Source organism: Pseudophryne corroboree, chromosome 4, assembly GCF_028390025.1.
Source record: "Pseudophryne corroboree isolate aPseCor3 chromosome 4, aPseCor3.hap2, whole genome shotgun sequence".
Classification (NCBI taxonomy): domain Eukaryota; kingdom Metazoa; phylum Chordata; class Amphibia; order Anura; family Myobatrachidae; genus Pseudophryne; species Pseudophryne corroboree.
Genome location: NC_086447.1, coordinates 317,880,459 through 317,894,730, shown reverse-complemented (window position 1 = coordinate 317,894,730; position 14,272 = coordinate 317,880,459). Strand labels below are relative to the sequence as shown.

Genomic DNA, 14,272 nt, shown 5'->3' with positions numbered 1-14,272 from the left:
GATTGGGTGAGAAACGCCCTCCCACACAGTTTCCATCCAGTGGAAGGCTCTTCCCTTTGGCTGCTGTGTGTTCCCAGAGCAGGATTAACAATGGGGCTGATGGAGCTGCAGCTCCAACTCCACACCCCAAAATAGGCCCACTGCATCTGCAGCAACATACCCTCCAACAATTTACACATAAAAATCGTGACAAATACGAAAAAGGGAGGGGGGGGGGTGGCCATGGGTACAGCGGCATGGCCTCGCCCCTTTTCCTATACTTTCAATGGAAGTTTGGAGAGCTAAAAATCGGTCTCTGTGCTGTAGATATGAAAAAAAAACTTTTACTGCAGGGTCCTATAGGGGTCATTCTGACCTGATCGCTCGCTGCAGTTCATCGCAGCGCAGCGATCAAGTCAGAACTGCACATGCGCTGGCGCCGCAGTGCGCCGTCACATGGCTGACAGCCGATGGCTGTCATTGCCTAGCGATCACCTTTGCCTGATTGGCAGGCAGAGGTGGTCACTGGGTGGGAGGGGGCGGCACGGCGGTGGTTTCCCCGCCGTTTTGTGGCCGTGGTCCTGCCAACGCAGGCGTGGCCAGACCATGAGGTGGGCGGGCCGCAGCGCCTTTGTAAAGTCACATGCAGCCGCTGCGAGCCGGGCAGCAATGAGTAACTCCCGGCCAGCCGCAGGAGCTGCGCTGGCTGGGAGTTAGTTTTCAAGTACAAAAGCATCCCTGCTGTGTGATGCTTTTGTACTTGGGCGGGGGGGGGGCAGCCTGACATGCAGGGCGGACTAGCCCTTTGCTGGGCATCCCCCCCGCATGTCAGTGTAAGTGATCGTGGCTGTGCTAAATTTAGCACAGCTACGATCAGGTCGGAATGACCCCCTATGTCCTGCTGCCAGTCTGCTTGCCCCCACCGGCATCAACAATCCCCACTCCCTAGCCGCGGCGCACGTGGAACAAAAGCTGCTATGGCCACCGGCATAGATGTGTATGAAAGCGGCGCAGCGGAAGGCTTTCATAGCCCTGCCAGCGCCGCATACTCTCTGAGCCACGGAGCCTCCTCTGCGCGTGATTTCACAGAAGTGCCTCCCCACCACAGCCGCGCACAGATCCCCAGAGGCCCTGACTCCGCAACACAGCACCTGGCCGGCCAGACTGGAAGCCCCGAGATGGCTAATGTAATGGATAGAGTGGGTGATATCGCAGAGGGTAATGTCTGAATGCTGAATCAATGTAAAATGTGACAGTGCTGTGCAGAGCAGTGGGTGTGCAGTGTCACTGACACTGCACAGCACTATCACCTTTTACATTGATTCAGCGAGTCAATCAGTTCTGCCAGCCAGTCACTATTGTTAGCGCCAGTTTCCCAACTTGCCGCAATACAGGGAAGTCTACGTACTAAATAAACTACAGCTTCCAGCAACTCTTAGCGCCGAAGCATTCAGGCTCTAAGGGCTGCTGGGAGCTGTAGTTTATTGAGTGCATCTTCTTCCCTGGCTGCTGTGCGAGTCTCCGGGAGGACCACTGCCAAAGGGTGGACAGCAGCCTAGCTGCTTCCAGGAGGAGAAGCAGGAGAAGCATTACCCGCCCCTCCCCCACTCGCAGTGGCTCCAGACCCCCTCCCCCACCCGCAGCACCCCTGCACCCGCCCCTCCCCTACCCGCGGTGGCTCTGGACCCCCACCACCGCACCAGCCCCTCCTGCACCCCACCCGCAACAACCCCACCCGCTGCACCATCCTGCCCCTCTCCCCCATCCGTGTTTCCCCCGCATCCGCCACTCCCCCAACCACAGCACCTACTAGGTGATTCATCAGGCCCTGCGTGCGTTGTTCACGCCGTTGCAAGGGGCTACGACCCCTTAACCACCGCATGCCCTTTGTCCGTGCAATATTTAACCACTCACACAATTATGATTGGAGGTAATACTCCATATAATACAACTATTGCACGCCACAAGAGCGTGCAAGGGTTAAGGGGGCATAGCCCCTCACGACGGTGTGAAGAGCGCCCATAGGGCACGATGAATCACCTAGTGCAAAATAAATAGCAAATCTATATTCTCTTTTTGTTTCAACTTAAAATCTTAAATAAATAATAAATAATAATTAGTCATTTAAAAGTACTGTAAATATGGGTGAGTTTGAAAAAGACAGAAACACATTAAGGGGTCTATTCATGAAGCAGTGAAAAGAGTGCAGAAGTGAGCAAGTGGAGAAGTTGCCCATGGCAACCAATTAGCTGCTACGTATAATTTTCTAGAAAGCACTTGATAAATGTTACTTCAATGCTGATTGGTTGCCATGAGCAACTTTTACACAGGCTCACTTCTCCATTTTTTCACTGCTTCATGAATAGACCCCTAAGAAAGAGTCAAAATTCAACCTTTAAAATGTTCTAATACAGAATTGGTCAGTCTATAGACACCATCAGAAAAGAAGGCAACGTTTCTCTTTTTCCTAACGCTATTTATTTATTATGATTTATTTATTAACAGTACTGTATATAGGGCCTAATTCAGACCTGATCGAAGATGTGCTAAATTTAGTACATCTACGTTCAGCTTCCCTGACATGCTTTTGTACGCTGGCAGGGAGCTACTCGTTGGTGTCCGGGTTGCAGCGGCTGCGTGTGACATCACACAGCCGCGCGGCCCGCCCTTTCAACGGTCCAGGCACACATGCGTTGCCTGGACCGTGCCCCTAAAATGGTGGTCAAACACCGTCGGGTCGCCCCCTCCCACCCAGTGACCGCCTCCCTTCGGCTGTCCAGCATGCGCCGGCGCATGTACAGTTCAGACCTGAATGGCTACTGTGCACAGCAGCGATCAGGTCTGAATTAGGCCCATAGTGCACATCTATTCTGCAGGGCTTTACTATTTTGGCAATTCACATCAGTCTTTGCCCTAGTGGAGCTTATAATCTACAGTTCATTTGATGTCAGAAGTTTATTCCAAGAGACTTTGACATTTCAGAAAATATCATTAGTCTACTTTCTCCTGATATTGCTAGTTTTCACTGTCTTCAATGAAATGCATACATACAATGGTCGTAATGTAACAATGTCGAAGTATAAGTTCGGCATCCGTGCGGGATGCTGGCTGAACTGTGAGGGTTTTTTTAAAGGAGCAATCAAATGCAAGGCATGGTTTAGCCTTGTAAATGATTGCCCCTTTAAAAAAAATGTTTGAGTTCGGCCAACATCCTGCTCGGCCACTGAACTCGGACTTCATTACATCCCGCCCAATGAAAAAGAATTATATGGTATCACAAAAGCATTCCTGTTGAAAACCTTAAATCTCAGTGCATCAAATGGAGGGATCCCTGTTTCTGTGACCCAAGATGGGGAGAATTGAGCATTAGACACTCCCCTATCCTGCAATTTTAGGAAATGTAATATTAGCAGAAGTGCAGAGAGTGATATACAGTAACTACCAAAGGCCACACCACCTGACAGTCCTCTGTCAAATACGTGTACCTATGAACTAATGAAAGTTAGGCTAGGGGAAATCTTCCATTAAATCACTAAACAGTGTCTGCTGATTTCATTGGTTCCCCATCTGGAATCTTTCCAATGGTACCTTGGAGTAGTACTTACATAACTTAAATGTATATTCTAGCATCTGATACATTATCGCAACTTTGATTTTAAGTCCTGGGGACAACTAAGTACCAGCGCAAAGAAAGCTGTATGAGTGATGCTGGGGTATTGAAACAATTGGAATGGGGTTTGCTGTAGGTGAAACTCTTATCAAGATCAGTTCTGATCATTTATCTTGTGCATGGGTTTCATAACACATTACAGTAGAATGCAGTAGTAAGTTAGCTCATGTTACCAGCTGCATACAAATCCAACTTTAAGGAATAACTACAGTAGAATGATTGGAAAACATTTGGAAAGATCTGGATGCTTTTAATGATTGGCAGGTAAAGGAAAGCCAGTTGTGTTCTACTATGTGTATTTGGGAGGGCTGTTTTCATGTAGAGGTGTTCAGTCTCTTAAGAATAATATAGTAAAGTAAAAAAGGAAGCGTTAAAACCCTTATGTGTATGGTAAATTAAACTCAGTGTTAAATTCAGTGTATCCTGAGGTGTATAAAAACTATGCAAGGTGGTGAGATGCCTGGATATCAGTAAATAGATGGCAGTAAAACACAATAAAATGTCTTGTGCAAACAAGCCATATAAACTGTGCTTTTGTATTAACAGAAATTCAGTAAATACTGTAGATTCTCATATAAATTGCAACAATGTATAAATGAGTGAAAGCTGCTATAATGTTTCATCTTCTGTGTCAAATTAATAGATCAATGCCAGTATCCTACTAGCACAATACAAAGTGCATAAAATGTCAGGGCCTAATTCAGACCCAATCACTGCAACGGCAGCGTACGCAGCCTGAAGCCCTTTTGGATGTGAGCTCCCATCCCGATCCCAATTCAATTTACAATGCATTTCAGCTAGATCACCATCTTTCTTCAGGAAATATGGGAAGGTTGTAATATCTTTCCCAGATTAAATCCTTACCTTAGTAGTGTGCACTGTCTCTAATGGTATCTTTTTGACCATTCCTATTGGATAATGCACCAGTTTTTTTTATTTCCTTTGGGGGGCAGGGCAGTTCGGCATTAGGCTCTGATGCCATCTTTGTTGCATAATCAAAATTCTGTATATTACAAATTTCCAGTTTGAGTTTAAATATTCATCAGTATTACTACTAATCTCTCTCTCTCTCTCTCTCTCTCTCTCTCTCTCTCTCTCTCTCTCTCTCTCTCATTGAACCAGTTTGTATAAATTTTTATCAACTAGGCACTTGGCTACTTTAGAGATTTGCATACAAAGTTTATCGAATAATTTTTCCAACTCAAAGTAGCAAAAGATATAAAAAAAATTGAGACTTTGGGCTAAAATGTAATAGCCTTCAAGATGCAGGATGAGCGGGATTTTCCACACTTCCTGATTCTTGCAGGCTATTACATATGACCCAAAATCTCAACTGACATGGTCAATAAGGCTTTTTATGCTGCACCAAAACCAAGAAATCTCACGGCAGGCCCACTTATTGTGCCTCCAGCATTGGGAATGTTTGGTAGAGGTAGAACAGGAGGGACAGAAGACTGATTTTGGAAACTATGATTCTACCCAATCATGAGATACTTAATTTCAGCCAATTGAGAAACACCAACTGCATTGCTAAAACAACATGAAGGAAAATGTCTGCACAAAGAGAATAGAGAGAAGTAATATAAAATCCTCAAAACGTACTTTTGTGGACATGGATGAAAAATTATAATAATCAGAAGCTCCAAGCAAAGGGCATAAGATTCTGTGTTGCAGCACATATATTTTTTTCTACCCTGCTAAATGTTTATACATATATACACAAACAATAACATATTAGTATAACATGGTCATTTTGGTAGCTCTCTGGTACATTCCAATATGAAGTCACCTTAAGATGAGTGGTGCACATTTGTAGGCCATGGTGTTAAATAGTTGGAAGGCTGATATTATCGAGCAGCAGCACGGATATTTCTTTTAGAAAAAGCATCTTCATACATAGTTCAAACCCTACAAGTTAATAATCAGATGAACCTCAGATTTCAAGACTGCCAACAAGGGCTAGTTTGTAGCTATACAAGCCATTCTCCTTCATCTTGTTGTACAGCACTGAAGAATGCACATTCACTTTGATACAGCGCAATGATTCATTTTCACACAAAAACAGGCTACTTGAGTGCACAGAGATCTCTGCTGTTTTTTGTGTAACACAATAGATTTGCTGCTTCAAAAGTCATAACATGAAATAAAAGAACATTAGCATTCCTCTTCCTTCCTGTGACCCAGCATGGATGAAACAACAATCACACCAAGAAAGTACTCTTAATATAAAAGAGAAACTATTAACCTATGATATCTACACATCCAATCTAAGGAAAGATACTTTCATGTCATACAAAAACCATGAAACCCATTTGACCAGTTACCATCAAGGGACGATATATTAAAGTTCAACAGGTACGAATTCATTGTATCTGTATTAAGGAACATTTTGACATACATGTTTCTCTAGCTTTAGGAGAGTCTCTGTATGGACTAGTTGACTATAGATAGGTTTTTATCTTAAGGTTATTGAGGCACCATTAAAAAAAAATAATAAAAAAAATAAGTAATGACATTTCTGAAAGGGTCAGTAGAAAATAGTAAAATCTGTATATCAATTCTTGGAAAATCCATTCTTTATCAATGTTATAACCCCCTGATTAACACTGTAATGTGCAATCACACTGATGATTCCGTTATGGGTGTCGTGAACACCCACGAGTAGGAATAGTCCTGTAGCGCCAATATTCCGGCTGGTGGCATTGTTGGCTGTCAGGATTCCGTCATCCGGATCCTGACCGCCTGTATTCTAACAGCCGGCAAATTAAACAGATCTCCTCGTGCCAACTGAAGCAGTATTGGATCGATATTATGTATTTTTCGGCTATACCTGCTAGTTATTTATTGATGCTAAATGTAGTTGTTTTAAACAATGTTTGATTAGAATAAAACTTCAATTATTTTTAATCATCTGAGACTGCATTCTTATAGTGAGTTTGCACAGCCACAAGTTCTTTAATTGTTTTACATAATACCTTGAAGGGAGTACACACCTTTCTCTCTGGCAGCTGCCACTCTTATTAATCAAGCGCCACAGACAAGAATACAACCTTTTTAGTTTCAACCTTAAGGCTGCAATCTGAAATGATTTAAGATACTGAATTTCAATGCAGACTTTACGTTACATTTCAGTTAATTAGGCATATGGTGGACACAACAAATACATATGCTCATGTACAGTATGTGTATGAATACTCCATATTCAGCATCACTCTGCAATGTACCATGGCGGTCCAGCACAGCGGAGGGCGCACAGGCTCCCCTGCCACCCATCCAAGTCTTCACCTGACTGTAACCCAGCCAGCAGGTGATAATCTATAATGTTTTATAGTCTTAACAACCAAACACTAGATCTGCAGGGCAACATCTGTGATCACTTACAGAAGCACCCTTTAGAACACAGTCCTGGAGCTACAGTATGAGAACTTAAAACTGAGTAAGAGCAGAACAGTATTGTTTTGGTGCATGATTTAGAGATCTTAGGTTGGTACAACTGCGCACAGACAGATGCTTTTCTCATAAATAGGTCATGGTTTCATTGCATTAATCATTAGATCGTAACCCTTCATAACTTGCCAAAAAGTAGCAAGTAGTAATCATGGACAAATTTGTGCTCTAAACATGCATAGACATTGAAGATGTAAAAAACAAACAAAAATAAAACCCTATGCAATAATAAGAATAAGAATATAATTTACACACAATAGCATGGAGATAAATAGCATGGAGATATCGTAGAGCTAATCTGTATCGTAATCTACCAGGTCTGTCCCAAAACAGACATGCATAATGGGAGCATGTATGATTCAAAACAGACCCATGCCCACACGACCTCCCTCCACCCCCCACCCCCGCTAACAGCTTACACTGCAGGAAAATGGTGAAAAGTGACAGCAAGAAGATGTGGGAGGGATAAGTGTATGGGGAGTAAAGCAGAGGAACCCCTCAGGTTAAATATTCTAGTAGTAAATAATATACTGTAGATTCATTCTCTGATTTCTACACAATGGGCCTGATTCAATTTGGTCTCAATGCCGATGTTTGCACATTTGAGTGATTATTTGTTGCTGCACATTCGCAAAAAGTCCTGAAACCCTGACGGTGCATTCGTATTATGGGAGTGTCATAGATGTGTGAGCGAATGCAGCTGCATTCCCAAGCACAAATCAAATCCGCAACCTCGGAGGCCATGTTCAGACTTATTTGAGATAGAAACACTGAGCAGCCCATGCCCTGTCGCAAGTGTCAATGGTGGCTGCGATGGTGCCCCGATTCCCATTGCAGTTTTATTGTCCACAGTCTCAGAGAGTGGGCAGCTCAGCACTAGTACTCTCTGCTGCATGCTCATGGGCGTGTGCAGCACGTTTTATTAGCATTTGCACAGCCTGAGGGGCGTGTCTAGCTCCGCCTATATAGTGTGTCTAGCACCACCTATTGGGTGTGTCTAGCACCACATATTGGGCATGTCTAACACTATTTTACAATTAGTGTAAGCAGGGCCGGCAACAGAAATCTTGGGGCCCGGTACACTGATATCCCTGTGGGCCCCCCGATATACAAATATAGGGGCGTGACCACAGAGCTCCTTTTACACATTACGTCAGGCAGAGTCTCCCTTTTTACACATTACAGCAGCAGAGTCCCATTTTTTACACATTATGGCAGCAGAATCCCCTTTTTTACACATTAGGCAGGCAGAGTCCCCCATTTTTACACATTATGGCAGGCAGTCCCCATTTTTACACATTATGGGAGGGGGAGAGAGTTATACTCACCTGTAACGAGCCAGCATGCCCCACCATAATGGCCATCCCTACCTTTTCTCGCCCTGCAATCTTCGCTCTTACCTACAGTAATACCAGGTTTACAGGGCAGATGTAATGCATGCACATGCATCCATAATATGTGCCTGCACGCAGCCCATCCCAAACCCAAAGCCCCAAACTCCTGCTGGAGAGCCGAGTGCACCTGCAATGCAGACACTTGACTTAACAGACACAGCCGCCAGCGCCGTGAATCAACGAGGCTCAGCCTCCGAGTGACCAGCTTGATGCACCCCGCGGCAACAAGCTGCCAGCAGTCCCGCAATCCTGCTCCTGCCTGCTCACGCTCCTCACAGCAGACAGGGCGGGCGGGGATGACTGGGAGAGGAGGGGAGGTCCGGAGGTAGCGTTGTGTGACAGCTGACCTGGGGCTGGGCTTGGGGATGCTAAGTGGTGACCACAGATCATGGGGGTGGAGGAGCTGAAAAAAAAGGTCAGTTATTGATTACTTTTAACTGCACAGCGGGCGGCCCGCAGCTGGCGCGATGCCGCAATATATATAATTATTTAGATCTGTTACATGCTGCCGCTGCTCAGGGGCGGATCCAGAAGAAAATGATAGGGGGGGCACCATGGAAGGGGCAAGTACATTTGCGTGCGGCTTCGGTGCATGGTGCAGGGGCAGCGTTTGAGGGACAGGGGGCAGCGTGTGAAGGTCAAGGTGCAGGGGGAAATGTGTGTGGTGCTGGGTACAGGGGGCAGTGTGTGAGGGGCAGGGGGCAGCGTAATAATGCCCACAGTAGTAGCACCCCGTAATACACATAATGCCCACCACAGTAGCGCTTCTTATACAATGCCCACAGTTGTAGCGCTCATTATGCAATGTCCATTGTACTGGTAGTGCCCCTTATACAGACCCCATAGTAGTGGTGCCCCTTATGCAATGCCCGTATTGCCCCCAGTAGTAATGTTGCCTGTAGTAATACCCCCAGTCATTTAGCACCCTAGTAGTTATGCCCCCAGTGGTAATGCCCCTGCAGTTATGACCCCAGTAGTTTACCCCCCCTTTAGTTTAGCCTCCCAGTAGTAATGCCCCCAGTAGTTTGCCTGCTTGTAGTTTAGCCACCAATAGTAATGCCCCCCTGTAGTTTGCACCATTGTAGTTATGCCCCCCTTGTAGTTTAGCCCCCAGTAGTAATGCCCCCAGTAGTTTGGCCCCTGTAGTTATCGCCCAGTAGTTTGGCCTCCCTGTAGTTTAGCCCCCAAGTAGTAATGCCCCTGTAGTTACGCCGCCAGTAGTAATGCCCCTGTAGTTACGCCGCCAGTAGTAATGCCCCTGTAGTTACGCCGCCAGTAGTAATGCCCCTGTAGTTACGCCGCCAGTAGTAATGCCCTCCTGCAGTATGCCCCCAGTAGTTAGCCCTTTGTAGTTTGCCCCCTTGTAGCTTACCCCCAGTGGTTTGCCCCAGTAATAATGTCCCCCAGTAGTTTGCCCCCAGTAGATGCCCCCCAGTAATAATGTCCCCCAGCAGTTTGCCCCCAGTAAAAATATCCCCCAGTAATAATGCCCCCAGTAGTAATGCCCCAATAGATGACTCCCCCCCCAGTAGTAATGCCCCCCAGTAATAATGCCCCCAGTAGTAATGCCCCAATAGATGACTCCCCCCCAGTGGTAATGCCCCCCAGTAAAAATGCCCCCAGTAGTAATGCCCCAATAGATGACTCCCCCCCAGTAGTAATGCCCCCCAGTAATAATGCCCCCAGTAGTAATGCCCCAATAGATGACTCCTCCCCAGTGGTAATGCCCCCCAGTAATAATGCCCCATGTAGTAATGCCCCAATAGATGACTCCCCCCCAGTAGCAATGCACCCCAGTAATAATGCCCCCAGTAGTAATGCCCCCCCAGCAGTAATGCCCCTTGCTGCTGCCCCCTCGTCAGTAGTAATGTCCCCCGTAAATTGCCCCCAGTAGGTGCCCCCGCTGCACTAAGAAAGATAAAAAAAAAAGGACATACTTACCGATCCCCGTTCCCGCTTCCAGACATCCTCCTGGCGTCCTCTCCTCAGCACTATGAGAGAGACGTCATGACTGACGTCTCTCCCATAGCGCACGCAGCACACAGTGACGGCGCCGGAGGCAGGAGCTCAGTACTGAGCTCCTGCTCCGGCTGCCGCTGTGCAGGGAGACGGGCGCCCGCTGGTAACACAATCTCAGCGGGCGCCCGTCATTTTCCTGTGTGGCGGCGCGGGGACGGACGACGGAGGGAGAACGGACAGGGGGGCCACTGCCGCCGCTGGACCTTGGGGCCCCTCACAACGTCGGGGCCCGGGACGGCTGTCCCCTTTGACCCCCCCTGTCGCCGGGCCTGAGTGTAAGTGGGAGAGCATACAAATTTCCTCCTCTCTGTCTCCAGCTTCCCCCTCTGTGTCTCTCAGCCTCTCCCTCACTCTGTGTCCTTCAGCCTGTCCTGTGTCTCTCAGCTTCTCTCAGTGTCCCACTCTGTATCTCTTGGCCTCCCTTTGTGTCTTTCAGCCTCTCAGCCTCCTCCTCTTTGTCTCTCTGTCTTTCAGCCTCCCTCAATGAGTCTTTCAGTATCCCCTATATGTACCAGCGTCCCTCTCTGTGTCTCAGCCTCCACCTCTGCCAGCCTCCCCCACTGTGTCCTCCCTCTACGTCTTTCAGCTTCTCTTAGACTCCACCTGTGTCAATCTCCCCCTCTGTGTTTCTCAGCCTCCACCACTGTGTATTTCAGCCTCCCCCTCTGTGTCTCAGCCTCTTCCTCCTCTGTGTCAACCTCCTCCACTGTGTCAGCCTCCCCCTATGTCTCTTTCAGCCTCTCTTAGCCTCTCTCAGCTCCCTCTGTGCCTTTCAGCCTTTCTCAGCCTCCTCCTTTGTTTCAACATCCCCCACTGTGCCTCTCAGCCGGTCTCCAGCCAGGGTGTGTCTCCCAAGCCCTTTCATTATTCACTGGGTCCACATAACCAGCTAGAGTGGTAGGGGATGCAATTGCAGCACACTTTGTTGTTATCAGGTCCTACAACTCCATGACAGCTCAGGCCAGTGAAACAGTTTGCAGGTTAGGAGAAGACCCCATCAGATCTACCAGCACTCCACGGCCTCCAGCAATGCACACAGTGCCTGCTCCTTCAGACGCTTTAGGATGCTCAATGCAGCTGACAGCAGCTCGTAAGTGTGCAAAAGGCCCAGCTGCCAGGAGAGGGAGAATGATGATGGGACATCATCATCGCACTCCCAGCAGCCCTGGCTTTGCAATATGGAACTAATGGCTAACTAATTAAACACCATACTTGCACTGCGGCAAGGACCCCTCAAAGTCTCAGGTTTATGGGGGGGTGTTTGACATTAGGGTGTGCCTGTGCACACAAACACCCCCCCCCCCTCCCAGTGCACATGGCTATGCACATGCTGATGCACAGGTGGAGGCAGAGATTAGCAATTGCATATTTCACAGTTGCAGTTGAGAGAGTGGCTGCTATAGCAATTACATGAGCACCCACCTCTGAATTAGGCCCAATATAATAATGAAGTGTTGCATACTGTACTAAAGTGAGAAGTTAATATAAAAAAAGCATTTTCAATATAGTATGTAATACAAATAAAAATTCTATTAAAGTACATACAAACATCCATTGCTTAATGAATCCAATGGCAATCTTCTTATCTAAATTAGTGCAAATAGATATGACAAAATGATACAAACATATGGCCACAACTATAACGCCAACGCTAATGACTTAAATACTATCACCTGGGAGAACCAGTAATGGACCAGACAAAATGCTCTCTCTAGCATGCCTTCTTCTGCCTCTCCAACTGTAAGTGAACAATACACAGAAAAAAATGACATATAGCCAATAAGCCCCTATTGGTACAGTAATTTCCCCCTCTGAAGATTTAGCACATAGTGTTCCTCTCTTATAGGATAGAGCAAACTGGGGCATCTATAGTTTTGAGCTACACTTCCATTTGGCAATGCTTTTAGCATGTTTGTGTTCCAGCTGCAGTATCTGTACTTGCTTTAGAAACACACGCCTGAGACATACATAAAGAACTCTATAAAAATCACAGACTGGCATCAGTGGCATGTGTAAGTCAGTAAGTTAAAGTCACATGAAGGTGGAACTCCCTTTACACATACTCCTCATTCCGGTCCATCCCATTAACATCAAACATCTATAAGAGGTATTTTTTCCAATAACAATATGCAATTCATTGTTACCAGCTGGAATCTCTTATAAGTAAGCATACCATCTTACAAAGTACTGTAGATAGAAAACTGTTCCTAAAAACATATTAAACAGTTGGTAAGTGAGATGTAAAAATGATATCCTGTCAGCCAGTGGTCCCAATAAGTAGTGGAAATGTATTCTCTGCTGGCAAGAAGTGGAAAAATAAGGATAAAATGAAATGAATGAATTACATACAGGACACAATGGGGCATCAGATTTGTCTGAAGTATATTGCACTGCAGGACACTATTCCAAATGAAAACCATGTTAAAAAAGTCATTTTCTATATTTTATAAATTTTAATGGATAAAAGGAATACCGGAGCAGACATCGCAATACACTAACAGCAGTATATCTTAGTTTAACATTTGTATAGAACATTTTAAGGCCTGGTGTTAATACAATAAGGGGAAGCTTTAATGAACGAAAGCCCTGCACAATTATTTCTCAACAAGTGTCATCTATAGCTTGTAAAATTTCCCTTAAATAACATCAGCTTTTTGCACTCAATTTTTGCGCTAGTCAGTCCGAACCTGGCTATGTCAGGCATGAGATGCAGCAGTAGTGGCAATGTGATTGCAGAGGATTTTCCCTAACCCCCTCTCTGCTAGAGAGTATGAAATGACTGACAGTATGAAAGGTACTCTAAAGCAGTGTTACTTAGTCCTAACAGATTGTTCAGGCCACAAAGCTGGTACACAGGTGTATTAATTACTAACTGTTACATTATAATGGCCCACAGGTGTTCTGGAACACTTAAAATGTTTGTTAGTGGTCCTGGGAGGATGTAGTTATGTGACCCACAATACCGACACCTGCATCCCGACCCCTGAAAATCCCGACAGTCGGCATGCCGACTAACAGCGACTAATTCCACTCGTTGGTGTCCACGACAGTGACACCCATAGAGTGGGAATAGAACCTACGCTCGCCACGAGCCTGCAAGGGGCTCTTTTGTGCTCACCACCCACAGCCGGCATTCTGTGGCCGGGATCCTGGCGTCGGGATGCTGAACTCCGGGATCCCGGCCGCCAGTAAAACAGCCCCCACCCGTCCTGAGGACAGACATTGAGAAACACTGGTCTAAATAGTGCACTAGGTGAAACCAATAAAAATTGTCTTGTCGTGTCATGTCTGCTAACGCCTATGGGGATTTATACTTTTTTGTTTTTCTCCTAAATATGGTGTACAGTAGTTTAATTTACGCTTTCACACATTAATAATCAGATTATCAAATATTTTTAAAAAGGGGATAATATTGGATATTTTCCCATGTGCCCCAAATGTCCTAAGCGTTTCTGTCACATAGCCCCTCAGCAGCGTGTTCCACTACATGCGCTCACTGCACTATACCACTACTCTACATGCACCTATATACTGCACTACATCACTACACTACATCCCCCTACATGCTGCACTACATCACTTCACTACATGCCTCTATACACTGCACTACACCACAAACCTTATATGCTACACTACATCACTACACTAAATGCCCATATATCTGCACTACATAATTACACTACATACCCTATATGATACACTACATCACTACACTACATCCCCCTACATGCTGCACTACATCACTTCACTACATGCCTCTATA

At 46.0% G+C, this 14,272-nt stretch overlaps 1 long non-coding RNA gene across 2 annotated transcripts in view; it reads right to left on the bottom strand.

Moving 5' to 3' along the window:
* LOC134909449 (uncharacterized) overlaps positions 1-14,272 on the bottom strand; it is a 923,346-nt gene that overhangs the window by 500,008 nt on the left and 409,066 nt on the right. The window lies entirely within an intron of this gene.